Source organism: Neoarius graeffei, chromosome 3, assembly GCF_027579695.1.
Source record: "Neoarius graeffei isolate fNeoGra1 chromosome 3, fNeoGra1.pri, whole genome shotgun sequence".
NCBI classification, from domain to species: Eukaryota; Metazoa; Chordata; class Actinopteri; order Siluriformes; family Ariidae; genus Neoarius; species Neoarius graeffei.
In genome coordinates this window covers 117,052,478-117,058,268 of record NC_083571.1, presented here as the reverse complement: position 1 = coordinate 117,058,268, position 5,791 = coordinate 117,052,478, and the positions used below count along the sequence as shown (strand labels likewise).

Sequence of the window (5,791 nt, the reverse complement as noted above, 5' to 3'; positions counted from 1 at the left end):
ACTCAGCCAGTCACTATGCTCTCTGTAGTTTGATTAGAGGCAGGTGACAGTTTCAGTTTCATTAGGTATTTAAATAATTGCTGAAATTCATAATAAAATGAATAATATGCTTTGTAAGTTACACATTTGTAAAACAAAATATTTAGTATTATTAATTTATTGTCTCTTTACACAACATATTTTGTCTCTTTTTAAAGTTATTTTATTCTGTAAGGTCCTTCATAACAGGACGTGGTTAGGCTTGTAAAACAAAATGCTGACACCTAGTGGCTTGGAGAGAAGTCACATTTCTCACAAAGTGAAAACTCACACAGTTAAATGAGGGTAAGTCAAAAAGTTCTAAGGCAAATTGAAAAAAAAATCTTTATTTATGAAAATAGCAAAGCTATTTCTCTACATATCATCTATTTGAATCTAAACACTTCTGCAAGTGGTGTTTCCATCAGAGAATTCCTTCTTTGTAGAATTCTGGGGGATGTCTTTCACACCTTCTGAAATTATAACATCTGTCTTAGAACTTTTTGACTTACCCTCATATTTTAACAATTTATTAACATCCACTCAGTGAATCAGCAATACAGGACATACATTACAGAAATCTGGAGTTCAGAAAAATACACCAACATACAGGGATCACTGATTAGATCATGAGGGGTATAAGTCAGAGATGGACAAAGTCCCCAACTTCATTACTGAAGTCAAAGTACAGATCCCACTGGTCAAATGTTACTCTGATACAAGTGAACGTTGTACAGTCAAATTTTTACTGAAGTTAAAGTACTTGCTTTTAAAAATACTTAAGTATTAAAAGTACATTTTCTGTCAATGCATTGTTGTATTATTACCACAACACTTACAAAACCTGATGCCTCTGAAGCAACCAACTAGATTTACCGACTAACTTGTAGAACCTGTAGAATAAACACCTGGTAGAATGTTACAAAATGAAACACAACTGAATTGACAAAAGAGCCATTGTCCTTTTCATTTCTTTTATTGTAACACTCCTCCCCACCCCTACAAAGCAGCATGGTAGTGTTCTGACCCAGCTCTGGCAATGTGTGCACACATGTAGAGTATGTGTATGTTAATCAGGAAGAGAGTGGTATATAGGGTTGCCACCTGTGTCTGACAAAAATCCTGGACATTTCGACCATCCAATCGACCTTTTTGCTTGTAAGCAACAGTGCCCTTCGCACATCTAACCCAAGACAAAAATCGCCCTTCTATGCTGAAATTGTATTGCTCTAATTAGTAAAAATGACGCTTTTGCTAGTTATTTGTTTAGTTAATTGCTTTACATAATATAGCAGGTCTTCATTAGCCTGGCAAGCCAGACTAAATGTGAATATTTAGTCTGGCCTCGATCCGTAGACATTTCCGAAGCGGGTAGGAGGAACAAACCGCTGTCTTTCAAACTGTCTCTGTGCGTATAGGCCAACGCTCTGACCAATCAGCGCAACAGTGACTGTGACGTAGTCAGAGCGACAGAAAGCAGTGGGGGAGACCTTGAAATAAATAATTTTTCAAAATGCGTATTAATTAATAAACAGGTTCTAAATATTTAGAAGTTTGGAGATAATGACCACAAGTTTGGAGTCTGTACCACATACTTAACATACACTCATTTTTTTCCCCAAGTGTTTTTCAAGGGTTTGCTTAAACTGTTTTTGAGAGTTTTTATTTAGTGGTGTTTGGTGAAATAATTTCCCTTAAATTTAAAATAACGGGAAAATAAGAAACAATCAAAAAGTAATGTTTCAAAGCTGTTTATTAATTTTTCGTACTGCACAAACTAGCCCCATCCTTTTGGCTACGAGCAGAGCCAGCTGGTAGATCAGACTTTTGCCATAGCCAGTCGGCAAAACAGCGAAAACGTCCTTCTTGAAAAGGAATGAGCGGAGAGCCTCTTCCTGCCCATGTTTCAACGAAAACTCCAAGTCTAATTCTTCTAAAACTGATTCCAAAGCGGAGTCAAACGCGCGCTGTTCACTAGCCGTAGCCATCTTTCCTGCTGCGCTTTCTCCAGCGTCACGCAGCTTTGTCATCACTCCTGCAAAAGCCCACCCAAAGAATCCAAACAAAAACCTTGCGTTGTGATTGGCGGGCACGATTTGATGCCCGGAGTGTTTTTGTTTACATGGTGCGAGGCTAGACCCATTCGCTAGGCAAAAATATTTTTGGCCGCTAGGCGGGTGGGTCTAGTTTACTAGGCTAGGTCTTCAGTATTTTGGTTTATTTCCAACAATTTTTGGTTGTGGACACCTGGGGGCAGTAGTGGGCACAGGTAAAAGGGGAATACATAATTAAGTTCTGTTTGTTTGCTTATGTGGAATAAAAATAAATAATCTAATTTTTCATTGTATCTAAGAATACCTGAATGTAACAATGTAAGGTGTGGTGTCAAACAGCTTACCTGATTGCTTAGAGTGTGGTGTGTGCTTTGCTTGTGCTTGCCTATGCCTCTGCTGCTCTTGGCTAAACAAATACATAGGAGGACATGTAACTGATATAACTGGGCACATACAGTACATACAGGAGTATGTACTACACTACACTATTTCATTTAATTCACCAAAACCTTACCTAATCTTCCATTTATATTTGGTGTTTTTCTTTGCTGCTGCTATGAGTCCTGGCTGATTTTCAATGAATGTCTTGAACTCAGTACAGGACAACTGAAAGTTTAGCCTGACTTGAAGCTCAGCCTTCACCATTGCAACAGAGAGTCTGTTTCTTTTATCAGTCCAAGCCGGTTCCAGGCTAGCACCAACTCTCTGCTGGGCCAGAGGAAAGAACCGCTTATGTCAGCGGGGGGGGCGGAGTTGTTAAGACCAACAACAATAACAAGACCGCGAAAGATCGCCATTTTTAAGCGCCGAGAAGCAGCAGCTGTACAAACGCGAAGTCATCCATTATTATTATTATTGTTGTTGTTACTGCTGCTTCTTCCGTGTTTTTGCTTTGATATTCGCGCCAAGGTTTATGTAAACGTAGCGCCGTAACTGATGTATACAGCGACGTAAGTGACGTATACAGCGACGTAATGACGTATTCAGCGACGTGTTGACGTGGCTCCGCTTAGTGGCGCTTAGCACAGGCGAGCTATGGAAAAGCAGACTGGTTCTCAGCTGGCTCGCAAGTTGAAATACACATTTTGCCCATCATGTACAAAAAACCGGGACATTCAGTGTCCCGGATTTTTTTTTTTTTTTTCCGGGACAGACCATGAAAATCCGGGACAATCAGGAAAAACCGGGACAGGTGGCAACACTAGTGGTATAGCTGTAAATGAAGCTTGCTCAGAAAAAAAAAGACAATCCAACCTGCTTAAATCCCAGGTCTGCAACTCTAGCTTAATAACTGCCCAACAGCAACACTGCTTTAAGCAAGACAAAAAAAAATGCAAGACCATAATCTGACATCAAAACAAAACTAGCTGTGTGTAACCATTAGCTGTGGACAAGGCAATGGCAACTTGGCGGGCAAATCCATAGAAAGTCATTTGACTAACCAGACTGCATCACTATTGCAATGTTATTGCTAGCTCAACATACGATGCAATGCCATCCCCAGTCAACTGAGTCCGCTGGAAGCAAGACAATGATAACAGATGTAGATGTGGAGAGAAAGGAACACTCAAACACATTCTGTCTAAGCTTGCACTGGAAAGATACACTTGGTGTCACAATGAAGTGCTGAAAGTTATAGAAAAAGTACTGCAGAAGAAAATTAATCAGTTTAACAGCGGCAAGCTTCCCAAAGTGAAGATAAAGTGAATGAATTTCCAAAAAGCTGGGTGCTTGGGTACTGCAAATAGTCACAGCAAGTCACAGGAGATAGATGAGAGATGGCGTGGAAACTGGAAAGTGACACTAAATCTGGATAATTTCTTGGTTTTTCCAATGGTCCAAACACGTCAAAGACCTGACGCTGTGGTATGGTGTGAAGAGAAGAAAGAGGGCATAATCTTAGAACTAACTGTGCCCTGGGAAGACAACTTTGTTGCAGCAGAAGAGAGAAAAGAGAACAGATATGAAGAACTGGTAGAAGAGTGTGAAGAACAAGGATGGAAGATTCAGTACCACCATTTGGCTGTTGGTGTATGTGGGTACATTGAAAAGAAATTTGTCAACTTGTTTCACAAATGCTTCTACTCCACTGATCTACAGCAGACAACTGAAAAAGCCTCTCATTGGATTTAGCTGAAAAGAGATGATTTGTCTTGGTTTGAGAACTAGCAGTTGACACCAGCATCATATGAACCCTTCCAGTTGGAGGGGCCTGCCACTTCAGAATACAATAGAGGAGAAGGGGCCGAAAATGCGAAGTGGTTCCTCCTGATGATGTTCGATGCTGGATCCGGTGGTGGAGTGGTCCTCTGCAAGCACTGCAAGTAAGTGTATGTTATCTCCTAAAAGCACAGACAACTTCATTGCAAATGTTCTCTTGGAAAAAAACATTTACATACCTCAATATGTTTCCTCAGGTTGGACGGCGAGTTTTTGTAGGCCATGATGTGGTTTGCTTCAGGCAAAAAAAAAAGCAAACATCTCATCTCATCTCATCATCTCTAGCTGCTTTATCCTGTTCTACAGGGTCGCAGGCAAGCTGGAGCCTATCCCAGCTGACTACGGGCGAAAGGTGGGGTACACCCTGGACAAGTCGCCAGGTCATCACAGGGCAAAAACAAACATTTAAAACAAAATGAATCTTTAATCCTTTCTGAAACATGGGTTCTAGGTATAGCCATGGGTGCGTGCACTCCTCAGAAGAACCGCCTCCTAACATTCTGCCATCAACTGATCGTGTTCAAATAATGCTGCTGAGAAATCATTGAACTTGATTTTATCCAGTCTATGGACGTGACGTGACCCTAGTGATTACTGATAGGCTGTCTCAATGTCACCTGCGCAAAACAACAACAAAAAAAAACAATCATGTTTTAGGAAAGAAAAGAAAAAACATTCACTTTCAAAGCTGCTTCACAGTAATGAGTAACAAGGACCTTGACAGAAATGTGATGGAGTAAAAAGTATGATATTTGTCTTTCAAATGTAATGAAGTTAAACTCATAAGTTTCCACAAAAAATTACTCAAATAAAGTACAGATATGCAAAAAGTGTACTTACAGTGGTACTTGAAAGTTTGTGAACCCTTTAGAATTTTCTATATTTCTGCATAAATATGACCTAAAACATCATCAGGTTTTCACACAAGTCCTAAAAGTAGATAAAGAGAACCCAGTTAAACAATTGAGACAAAAATATTATACTTGGTCATTTATTTATTGAGGAAAATGATCCAATATTACATATCTGTGAGTGGCAAAAGTATGTGAATCTCTAGGATTAGCAGTTAATTTGAAGGTGAAATTAGAGTCAGATGTTTTCAATCAATGGGATGACAATCAGGTGTGAGTGGGCACCCTGTTTTATTTAAATAACAGGGATCTATCAAAGTCTGATCTTCACAACACAAGTTTGTGGAAGTGTATCATGGCACGAACAAAGGAGATTTCTGAGGACCTCAGAAAAAGCATTGTTGATGCTCATCAGGCTGGAAAAGGTTACAAAACCATCTCTAAAGAGTTTGGACTCCACCAATCCACAGTCAGACAGATTGTGTACAAATGGAGGAAATTCAAGACCACTATTACCCTCCCCAGGAGTGGTCGACCAACAAAGATCATTCCAAGAGCAAGGCGTGTAATAGTCAGCGAGGTCACAAAGGACCCCAGGATAACTTCTAAGCAACTGAAGGCCTCTCTCACATTGGCTAATGTTAATAT

General features: G+C 39.9%; 1 long non-coding RNA gene across 1 annotated transcript; it reads right to left on the bottom strand.

Annotated features, from left to right (window-relative positions):
* Positions 1–1,007: 1,007 nt before the first annotated feature.
* Positions 1,008–5,251, bottom strand: LOC132883033 (uncharacterized). Its single transcript, XR_009654273.1, has 4 exons — positions 5,133–5,251; positions 4,472–4,909; positions 2,587–4,390; positions 1,008–2,478 (listed from the first exon to the last, which is right to left on the bottom strand). It is a non-coding gene; the product is annotated as an uncharacterized LOC132883033 (long non-coding RNA).
* Between the last annotated feature and the right edge of the window lie 540 nt (positions 5,252–5,791).